General features: G+C 37.0%; 1 long non-coding RNA gene across 2 annotated transcripts; it reads left to right on the top strand.

Annotated features, from left to right (window-relative positions):
* The first annotated feature begins 3,419 nt into the window (after positions 1-3,419).
* Positions 3,420-7,414, top strand: LOC137046935 (uncharacterized). 2 transcript variants are annotated; one of them, XR_010899116.1, is made up of 4 exons: positions 3,420-3,477; positions 4,583-4,618; positions 5,361-5,467; positions 7,297-7,414. It is a non-coding gene; the product is annotated as an uncharacterized lncRNA (long non-coding RNA). The 2 variants fall into 2 exon arrangements; XR_010899115.1 differs by lacking the exon at positions 7,297-7,414 and adding an exon at positions 6,635-6,786.
* The last annotated feature ends 4,551 nt before the right edge of the window (positions 7,415-11,965 follow it).

The raw sequence follows: 11,965 nt of genomic DNA, 5'->3' as shown, positions 1-11,965 counted from the left end.
ACATAGACCCAAGGTAGTACCCACATAGGTAACCTCTATATGGGTTCTAGTTGGGGTAATACAAATGGGGCCAGTTTGAGCAAACCATATGGGTCAGACATGGGCAAACACAATCAGTCCCATATAGGCTGCCTACATAGAACCAACGTAGTACCCACATAGGTAACCTCTATATGGGTTCTAGTTGGGGAAATACAAATGGGGCCAGTTTGAGCAAACCATATGGGTCAGACATGGGCAAACACAATCAGTCCCATATAGGCTGCCTACATAGAACCAACGTAGAACCCACATAGGTAACCTCTATATGGGTTCTAGTTGGGGTAATACAAATGGGGCCAGTTTGAGCAAACCATATGGGTCAGACATGGGCAAACACAATCAGTCCCATATAGGCTGCCTACATAGACCCAACGTAGAACCCACATAGGTAACCTCTATATGGGTTCTAATTGGGGAAATACAAATGGGGCCAGTTTGAGCAAACCCTATGGGTCAGATATGGGCAAACACAATCAGTCCCATATAGGCTGCCTACATAGACCCAAGGTAGTACCCACATAGGTAACCTCTATATGGGTTATAGTTGGGGTAATACAAATGGGGCCAGTTTGAGCAAACCATATGGGTCAGACATGGGCAAACACAATCAGTCCCATATAGGCTGCCTACATAGACCCAACATAGTACCTGCATAGGTAACCTCTATATGGGTTATAATTGGGGAAATATAAATGGGGCCAGTTTGAGCAAACCATTTGGGTCAGACATGGGCAAACACAATCAGTCCCATATAGGCTGCCTACATAGAACCAACGTAGTACCCACATAGGTAACCTCTATATGGGTTCTAGTTGGGGAAATACAAATGGGGCCAGTTTGAGCAAACCATATGGGTCAGACATGGGCAAACACAATCAGTCCCATATAGGCTGCCTACATAGACCCAACGTAGAACCCACATAGGTAACCTCTATATGGGTTCTAATTGGGGAAATACAAATGGGGCCAGTTTGAGCAAACCATATGGGTCAGACATGGGCAAACACAATCAGTCCCATATAGGCTGCCTACATAGACCCAACGTAGTACCTGCATAGGTAACCTCTATATATGGGTTCTAATTGGGGAAATACAAATGGGGCCAGTTTGAGCAAACCATATGGGTCAGATATGGGCAAACACAATCCGTCCCATATAGGCTGCCTACATAGACCCAATGTAGTACCTGCATAGGTAACCTCTATATGGGTTCTGATTGGGGAAATACAAATGGGGCCGGTTTGAGCAAACCATATGGGTCAGACATGGGCAAACACAATCAGTCCCATATAGGCTGCCTACATAGACCCAAGGTAGTACCCACATAGGTAACCTCTATATGGGTTCTAGTTGGGGTAATACAAATGGGGCCAGTTTGAGCAAACCCTATGGGTCAGACATGGGCAAATACAATCAGTCCCATATAGGCTGCCTACATAGACCCAAGGTAGTACCCACATAGGTAACCTCTATATGGGTTATAGTTGGGGTAATGCAAATGGGGCCAGTTTGAGCAAACCATATGGGTCAGACATGGGCAAACACAATCAGTCCCATATAGGCTGCCTACATAGAACCAACGTAGAACCCACATAGGTAACCTCTATATGGGTTATAGTTGGGGTAATGCAAATGGGGCCAGTTTGAGCAAACCATATGGGTCAGATATGGGCAAACACAATCAGTCCCATATAGGCTGCCTACATAGACCCAACATAGTACCTGCATAGGTAACCTCTATATGGGTTATAATTGGGGAAATATAAATGGGGCCAGTTTGAGCAAACCATATGGGTCAGACATGGGCAAACACAATCAGTCCCATATAGGCTGCCTACATAGACCCAACATAGAACCCACATAGGTAACCTCTATATGGGTTCTAGTTGGGGAAATACAAATGGGACCAGTTTGGGCAAACCATATGGGTCAGATATGGGCAAACACAATCAGTCCCATATAGGCTGCCTACATAGACCCAACGTAGTACCCACATAGGTAACCTCTATATGGGTTCTAGTTGGGGTAATACAAATGGGGCCAGTTTGAGTTTAACACTTAAGGTTATAGTATAGTTGAGTATACTCCAAAGACCCTTTTATGCTAAAAGGGTTCTATAATGACCAGAAAGAACCCTTTTGGAACTTATATAAAACACTGCAAAAAAATGCATTTCTTATCAAAGAAAAAAAAGCATTTTCTTTTATCTTAGCAAAAACTCTCTTAATTTTGAGTTATTTTCCCCCAAAATAAGACAATTACTTTTGCTTGTAGTAAATACTTCTTGTTTTAAGAATTTTTAGATGTTTGGACTAGAAACAAGACAAAAATACTAAGTAAGAAAAGCCTTTTTAGCAGTGAACTTTTTAGGGGTTCCAACTACATAGCGCAGATAGAACCTTTTTATCCATCTATCTATCTATCTATCTATCTATCTATCTATCTATCTATCTATCTATCTATCTATCTATCTATCTATCTATCTATCTATCTATCTATCTATCTATCTATCTATCTATCTATCTATCTATCTATCTATCTATCTATCTATCTATCTATCTATCTATCTATCTATCTATCTATCTATCTATCTATCTATCTATCTATCTATCTATCTATCTATCTGGCCTAATCAAACTATTTCAAACTTTAAACCTATTTTAAACTTTAAACTTATTAAACTATTTCAAACCTTTTCAAACACTCCGATCAACTCTCTCCCAAGCCAACTTAAAGTTTGTCATCAAACTTTTGAATCTAGTTCATGTTTTATATATATATATATATATATATATATATATATAGCAGAAGCAGAAGAACAACTCCATAATAGTGTTTTCACAAAGGAGGAAAAAGAGCTTAAAAAAGAGGGGGACAATTTGAGAGAGACTGATAATGAGAATATACTTCCTTCCACAGTCGCTGTATTAGAAACACCCTCATAACAGCATTAAGGTTTTTGTTTTGTTTTGTTTTTATGATACAGAGGTAATAATATAAAGTATAATAATGTATTATTAATAATAATCTGCATTGTAAATGTAAGTTTTGTGTGTATATATATATATATATATATATATATATATATATATATATATATTATATATATATATATATATATATATATATATATATATATATATATATATATATATACACAAAACGTTAAAACCATAGATAGACTGTATAGAAAAGCGTCATCACGTCTGTGAAAAAGGTAAATTAATTTGTTCTGTAGCATTCAATAAAAATGTATAATGTACAACCTTCTAAAATACTATAAATATGATGTTTGATAAAAGCATTATTTAAAAAATAAATTAATAAAAAAAAAAATCAAATAGTCATACGTAAGCTATTGCGCCATTTTGCAACCACTTGGCGGTCTTTTTCTAGAGAAGAGTGCGCCGCAGCGAGCTGCCTGATCTGTGGACGGTGAGTAACTTATATTTTGATTATATGCTTCGATGATGTAAAAGTTTTTTTAATGGACTGTATATCATTCCATAACGGATAAAATACGGGATCATAGCCATGTCAAATGAGTCCCGCATCAATCCCCTTTTTTACACACCAATGCCTAACGTCCACTGCCTTCACGTGCTATCGGAAATTTGATTTAAAAAAAACAAAACACTAACGTTAAATTCGTGATTACGAGCTCATGCATTTTAATGTCTTTGTTTCCAAAGCTATCTGTCAATAACGCCTCGATCGTAAACCCGCGCTTCTTCTTTTGTTTTTAACGTTAACGTTACCCTTTTTGCTCATGTGTAAGTAATGCTATACATGAAGGCAAACTGCAGTTCAAAAAAAAGTCGCGGTGGACAAATATTAGTATTATATATTATTCTTTACATTATCAGAGCCTCAAACCTATTATATTTTTAGACACAAAATGCAACGTGTCCAAGTTCTTATTATACAATCATTGATGAACATCTTTGATGTAATCTTTCAAATTTTAAAGAAGAAGAACAAAAACTATATGAGAGTGGATTAAAAGATGGAACCTTTAAGATGGTTTACTAAAATTCTACCACCAGATAATTCATATGTTTAAAGCCGATCTTCGTATTTAATCACTCATGCTAAGAATCTCGGGACTAATAAATTAATATATTTGATGCAAATGGTCCAAATATTGTTTGCAAATATTCCCAAATAGATTATTTCCCAACAATAATTAGACCTAGAATTCTGTTCACTGTTCTGTTTGACCTGGTTACGGCTTTGAATAAGTCATGTGTAAAATTATAAATAATGTTTAATACTTTATGATCATAGGCTACATAATAATCTTGTCATATGAAATTAAAAAGAGTTAATTTACAGTTAAAAATGGGACAAATGCTTGTGTATAATCCTAATTTAAGTAAATTAATTAAAGATTAAAAATTCACCTCATGCAGAATTGTTTTGAGTTTTTTGAGGGGCATAAATGCGTATTGCATATTTTACCACACTGAAGGTGGCAAGAGTTCTTTTCTGCTATGAGCACTTTTATATGCACATACTTATCTGGATTTTTTTTTTTCAGATCCTGAATAGTGGTGAGTGTTCTTCAATATACCATGTAAGCAATTTTAATTTATTATTTTACCATATAGAGAGTTTTGCTAATTGGTAGAACGGTGGATCAGCTCACAACGGTCACATACCGTTTAGTAATTAACGAACGTTTTGTAGAGAAATGAAAACATATCTCAAAGTGTTCACAGAAGTGCTCCCAAATATATTTTGTGGTCACACAGATTAAATTTCTGGGCCTATTTCAAGCCTTGCAAACAGTACTTAAATATCAAAGCTGGAGTCTTTAATCTTTCTAATGATACACCGTTTGTCCAGAGAAAGTAACAGGGTTTCTACAGGGTTTGGAAAAGTATGGAATTTGATATTAAAAATAATATGAAAAATATTGTGTTTCCAGACTATTGTCCCCATTTCATTTTCTAAATATAATATTAAGAATTTCTAAATGTATATAATATTTACAATAGTTTTTTTTTTCATGGCGTTTGGATCAGTCTGCCAGCGCTGCCAATCGTTTTTACACTTTATCTGCTGGAGTTTAGGTCTGCAGTGATTAGTTGTTACGATGATAGGCATCAGTATTTATATCGTTTTTACCTCTACACCACTACGTCCGACTGATCCGAGGGCGCGCGTGCATGTTTCCTGTGGTCTACAAGAGGTAAAAACGATATAAATACAGTTGGTTTTCTCACACAAACCGCTCGTTTCGTGTCTTAGGCCATCAGTGTGTACTTCCGATGGGGAATTCTTTAATTTGGACTTCTCTGTGTCTGCTCTTTGAGGTGGTGACCATAGACCTGCATTATGTGAGGCACAGAGTAGAACGGTTTGACCTAAAATGATCAAAATTGAAACTACTGGGGACTCCTACATCTCAGATGCCCATGAGGTAAGCTAAAACATCAAAAATGAATTTCAAAGTGAACTATCCCTTTAATAAGTTGAGTGTATTTAATCACATAATGTCATTGTCTGTCTCACGATGAGGAATTAATTAGATGAAAATTGAAAATCTTACAAAATGTTACAAAGACTTAATTTTGATAAAACACATTAATAAAACTGAGTTATCATATTATCACAACCACAATGAGAAATTATCAGTCAAATTAGGAAAGACAGCCATCACTGCATTCATGAGTGCAGGTAATCGCAGATGTTCACAGAGTGAGAGTGAGATAACGTATATAATAGCAAAATGATCTTGAGACAAATGCTTCCTTTAAGTTTTGTCAAGGGTTTAAGAACAGAAAACACAATGTGGTGTTAAAAAACTTCACACCGTTATTGTGTCTCATGTCTGTCAGCGGGCGCTGCCTTTATGCTTTGTTTACACATATTGTTTAATGTTTTGAACTGAATGAAAACCTTGATATAACGTTAGCTTGTTGTGTATATTAACTAATTATACGTTTGTTCAGAAATGCTGACAACTTGATGAATAAAAAAATTATGCATTTTCTTAAAATAGTCATTTAAATAGTAAATAATTAATTAATAGTAAATAATACATTTAATTATATTTGAATATTCGATTTTTATGAGCCCAAATATTCAAATACAATATTTTGGAAAAATGTCCATCCCTACCAATAGATTCATACAGATTATATTTTGATACTGATCTGTAGTCAAATTGTCAAATTATTTATAATAATAATTAGCCTGTAGGGATGTCACGGTACCAAAATTCCAGTAGTCGGTACCAATACCATAAAACGTTTTATGGTACTCTGCCAATTTTGGTACCACAGCTAAATGTTTTTATTTTATTAAACAATTTTTTATTTATTTAATTACATTCAGTGAGTTTATTATTTATGATGATTATCATAAGTAAATAATACATAAACATTTAAAGGCTGTATGCTGTTTAAAAGTAAACATTGTTTATAAAAAATAGATCAAGTGAAAAATAAGCAAAAATCTAGGCATAATTATTAATATTAGAGACGTATTATTACATAGAGCTAAATCTACTGTACAACAGTAACCTAATAGATTCTGTCAATTTCTTCATGTTAAACGTATCTTAAAAATGTATTTGTTTTTGCAGAGGCTCTTAAAGGGATACTTCACTGCCTTTTCATTTTAAACTATGTTATTCCCTTAACTTAAACGAGTTGATACACACCTCTCTCGTCTCAGTGCGTGCACTTAATCTCTCTGACGCGCGGTGATGATCTGATAGCATTTAGCTTAGCTCCCTAAGCCCAGTTCATTCACTATGGTACCAAACAGAGATCAAGTTAGAAGTGCCAAACACCTCCACGTTTCCCCTATTTAAATACAGTTACACGAGTAGTTGAACGATCAAGTATGGTGACAAAATAAAACGTGGCGCTTTTCTAAGCGGATTAAAAAGGAGAACTATAATGTATGGCGGAATAGCACTTCTGAGAGTACTTCGGCTCGGCGCAGTAAAAAGTCCCGGCCGAAACATCTTCCCTTACACCTCCCCCTCACTCGCTCATTTCTGTCAATAGGGAGATGTGAGGGAAGATGTTTTTGCCGGGACTTTTTACTGCGTCGAGCCGAAGTACTCTCAGAAGTGCTAATCCGCCATGCATTATAGTTCTCCTTTTTAATCAGATTAGAGAATTACATCGTTTTATTTTGTCACAATACTTGATCATTCAACTATTCGTGTAACTGTATTTAAATAGGGGAAAAGATGGAGGTGTTTGGTACTAACTTGATCTCTGTTTGGTACCATAGGGAATGAACTGGGCTTAGTGGGCTAAGCTAAATGCTATCAGATCATCACCGTGCGTCAGAGAGATTAAGAGCACACACTGAGACGAGAGAGGTATGTATCAACTCGTTTTAGTTAAGGGAAAAACAAAGTTTAATATGAAAAAGCAGTGAAGTATCCCTTTAAGAACAACCCCCTGACATCCAAAATCAACCAGCAAGAAGCTGAGAGGGCACTCTCAAAATGGTTTACGGGAGCAAGAGCCCGAGGAGGACAGAGGGCGTCAAGAATGCTCCAAAACAATTCTACAAATTTAGGTGTACGAAAAGTGTTAAACGTTGCTTGTTTTAAAAAGCTTGTACAACTTGTAGCTTTTGTATTATTTGTGACGAAGAAATTTAATGATTTTGTTCAATAAAATTTGAATTTGAAACTATTTAATTCTCACTGTGTTCTCTACTGCTTTCTGCCATGGTAATTGTTTGCAATTTTATGTGTGGTTTTCTTATTCAGATTTGCTATTTGTTATTTTCAGATTTTTCATTCTAATATGGAAGATTGTCTTGCTATGGAATACAAAAATAAAAGGCATTTGGGACTTTCTCTCACAATCTCACAATTCAACATTTTTCTTTTGTGATTGTGAATTGTGAGACAACAAGTTGTAATTACCTTTTTATTTTTTATTCCGTAGAAACAAGCTTCTATTGCCTATAAATAACTTAATAAGGAAGGCATTTATCTTATTTTAAATTGTTCAAAGCCCTTTATTCTGGTATAACAGATTACAATCCAACTGTGCTCTAATGCTTTAAAATGAATGCTCTTTTGTGTGGTATTGCTACTCATTTAGATGTAATCCAGATTACTAGACCTCTAGTTGGGCCCCACCTAAAACAATGTGAAATCCTGCATAAAACCTATGTGAGTAAATTGCCAGGGCCAATATGGAACCCGTGGACAAACCTACTTAAAGCCTATATTTCAGCCCATATAGTAACCTTGTAGTACTCACAAATAATTTAAAACTGGACAGAGATGACCTTGTACATGTTGCCCACTTGGGGCCCATCTGTTCACAAGAGCTATCCTATATGAAATCTATGTGGGCAGTTGACATGGGGCCATTATGGAACCCGTGGACAATCCCATACAGAGCCCATTTTTCAGCCCATTTCAAACCCACTTGGGCCCCACATACAAATGTTGTCAGGGTTAAAGCTGGGACCAAGATGGGTCTTGTGCATGTTGCCCATTTGGGTCCCACCTGGAGGCGAGTGCAATCCAACATAAAATCTATGTGGGCAGTTGACATGGGGCCATTATGGAACCCGTGGACAATCCCATACAGAGCCCATTTTTCAGCCCATTTCAAACCCACGTGGGCCCCACATACAAATGTTGTCAGGGTTAAAGCTGGGACCAAGATGGGTCTTGTGCATGTTGCCCATTTGGGTCCCACCTAGAGGCGAGTGCAATCCAACATAAAATCTATGTGGGCAGTTGACATGGGGCCATTATGGAACCCGTGGACAATCCCATACAGAGCCCATTTTTCAGCCCATTTCAAACCCACGTGGGCCCCACATACAAATGTTGTCAGGGTTAAAGCTGGGACCAAGATGGGTCTTGTGCATGTTGCCCATTTGGGTCCCACCTAGAGGCGAGTGCAATCCAACATGAAATCTATGTGGGCAGTTGACATGGGGCCATTATGGAACCCGTGGACAATCCCATACAGAGCCCATTTTTCAGCCCATTTCAAACCCACGTGGGCCCCACATACAAATGTTGTCAGGGTTAAAGCTGGGACCAAGATGGGTCTTGTGCATGTTGCCCATTTGGGTCCCACCTAGAGGCGAGTGCAATCCAACATGAAATCTATGTGGGCAGTTGACATGGGGCCATTATGGAACCCGTGGACAATCCCATACAGAGCCCATTTTTCAGCCCATTTCAAACCCACGTGGGCCCCACATACAAATGTTGTCAGGGATGTGTTGTATAATGATGTGTACAAAATATGCCTTTATCCACATTGGAGAATTTATATAGCCTAGCCTAATTTCTATATTCGAATTTCGATGCTAAACTATTTATTATGGTATATAGTGCTTTCTGCTTTGTATGACTCATGTCCCAGTCAGACAGCAATACAGCATTTATATGAGCAAAAACGTGTTTGGAATAAAACCTCTGCACTGTAGAGCGGCAGTCACGATTGATTTACACGATGGACAGTATAAATTGAGCCAAATAACTTTTTCTATTTGGTTCACTGCATTTTTAGCTTGACGATGATTAGACTGAAGTTTTTTTCTTAGGTCTTTAGCAGCCTAACTTAAAATAGCCTACTCTGTAATTTATGGTATTGTAGCATGTCTATAGTTGTAGAATATTTGAGGTTATTTATTAAAGTTGTGTATTTGTTTATTTATTATTATTATTAGGCTATGTGCATATTTATTTTAGAACATTTAGTTAATTAGGCTACCATTTCCTATCAGGTTGTAGTCACTGCATTGGAGAGAAGGACGAAATGTTTTAATTTTGCATGGTGGTAATAACTTTTTTTTTTTTTTTTTTTTTTTTACAATTACGTTATTTTGGTGTGGAATTAAATAAGACAGTGTTTGGAGTGCACTCAGTGGAGTGTATGCAAAATAATCTGTTCCAAGAATCCACAGCCTTTCTTGTGAGTGTATACAGATAAAAGTAGACAGTTTGTAGTTTATAATTATGTCTTGAATGCAGGGCCGGCGTTTGCTATAGGCGAGCTAGGCGGTTGCCTAGGGCGACAATTGTGTTAGGGGCGCGAGCGCGCTCTAGTGCCGCCCATTACTACCCATTAAGCATAGAATCGGAACAAGCGAAATACAACATAATGTTCATTAAACATGATCATCATAGGGCGCCCCCTCAGCCACACGTTTTATTACTTATCAACCTGATTATTAGATTGAATTGATGGTGATTATTGATTATTAGTTCAGGCGTTAGGTCAGGCAAGTGCTCATCTTGCGCGTTCATCAAAAATGAGGCGTCTAAACCCCGCGGATGCACAGGGACGAAAAAGAGAAAAAAAGAAAGGAAGAAAATTGAAAGAAAGCCCAGTATAGAGGTTAGTCTTCTTATCTCAGCCAATAAGTTGTCAAACAAAATAAAATTACTTAGTATCAATCTTATCAACTAATATTTATTTTCTAAATATTATTAATATTGTCGCTAAGCTATCACTTGCTAGTTTTCTACATAATTACTATACGTATTGCAAACATAACTTCACTGACAATAATCTACAATAACCTACATGGATGTCATTTAAATATCAAAAGTCCAGTTCGTTATGAATATGGATAACGTGTTATTTATGAAAAGTACAAACGCTCTCTACGTGGGCGTCGGAAGGAAATAAATACGGCCTCTCGTTTTTTTTTTTTTTTTACTGGAGCAGGCTAATGAAAGATGCCATATTATTTACATTAAACACAAATATGCTGTGTTCACCTAATTCTTTATAATGGCTGTAGTGTAGTGGTAAGACGCACGGCATCAAGATTTGATGCAGATCGATCAGTGGTTCGATCCTGCCTTTTGCCACACTTACTCTATTCCCTTTTCCCATCAAATATCAAATTGGAAAGGCATATATTTTTAATTAAAAGTGAGAAAATGTTTGAAAAGTGGAAATAAAGCGTCGAACGTGTTTAATAATAAGTGATTCTCCGTTAGGGGTAGGCCTAGGAAAACAGAAATGTGCTGAATTAGAGACGATAAAAGTGAGTGGAGTTGGGTGGGGGGCGCAAAACTCCATCTCGCCTAGGGCAACCAAAGAGCTAGAGCCGGCCCTGCTTGAATGTATCTATATAAATAAAAATTATAGAGTACTAAGTTGTTTGGGCTGTCATAAAGGAAAATATGTGCCGGTGCGCTGGACCTTCTCGGCCGTGGGTTAAAGAAAACGTAGCCACAAGAAATTACGGAGAAATTAGACATTACGGAGAAACAAGAAATTACTACACATGACATTCATACATATGCATATATATTTTTTGTGGCCATGAATTAAAAATGAATTCCCTCGTTTTAATTAAAAGTTCCCCATGGGCGGCCGCGCGGGCCCCTATTGGCCTGGGCCCATTTTCATCTGCATACCCTGCATGCCCAGACACTACGCCACTATTCCCAGCGCTGAAGTACCTCTTTAAAGGTGGGGTAGTGTTATTTCAAAACTGCTTTATAAAAATATCTCAGGCCGAGTGCCAAAACAAACTTGTAGCCAATCAGCATTAAGGGGCGTGACTACTAATGATGGTGAGAAGAGAGCGCTCAGTGCACATCATTATTGAAAAGATACGACACAGGACGGACATTATCCGAGTACCGACAGAAAGAGAGAGATGGCAGATAAAAAACATGTGGAAAATGTCTATGGAATAAAATAAGGCTTACCATCAGGAAAGAAGTATCAGCTTTGCAGCGCTGTAGAGAAATCAAGGAAAACTAAGGTCTGCAATCGGGCGCTGAGGTTGCTTTATTTCTTCTTAATAGACGAGTAACAATAATTTAGTTTAGTTTCACATAACTAATATATGCTGGATTTCGGTTGAATATGCTCATGTGTAGGCCTGTTGCGATAGTCAATAAATCATTCAATCGCACAATAAAAATAATGAGCTCGATAATTTTTTC

This window comes from Pseudorasbora parva, chromosome 18 (genome assembly GCF_024679245.1).
Source record: "Pseudorasbora parva isolate DD20220531a chromosome 18, ASM2467924v1, whole genome shotgun sequence".
NCBI lineage: Eukaryota > Metazoa > Chordata > Actinopteri > Cypriniformes > Gobionidae > Pseudorasbora > Pseudorasbora parva.
The sequence above is the reverse complement of the archived record's forward strand: the minus strand, read 5'-3'. Positions and strand labels throughout refer to the sequence as shown.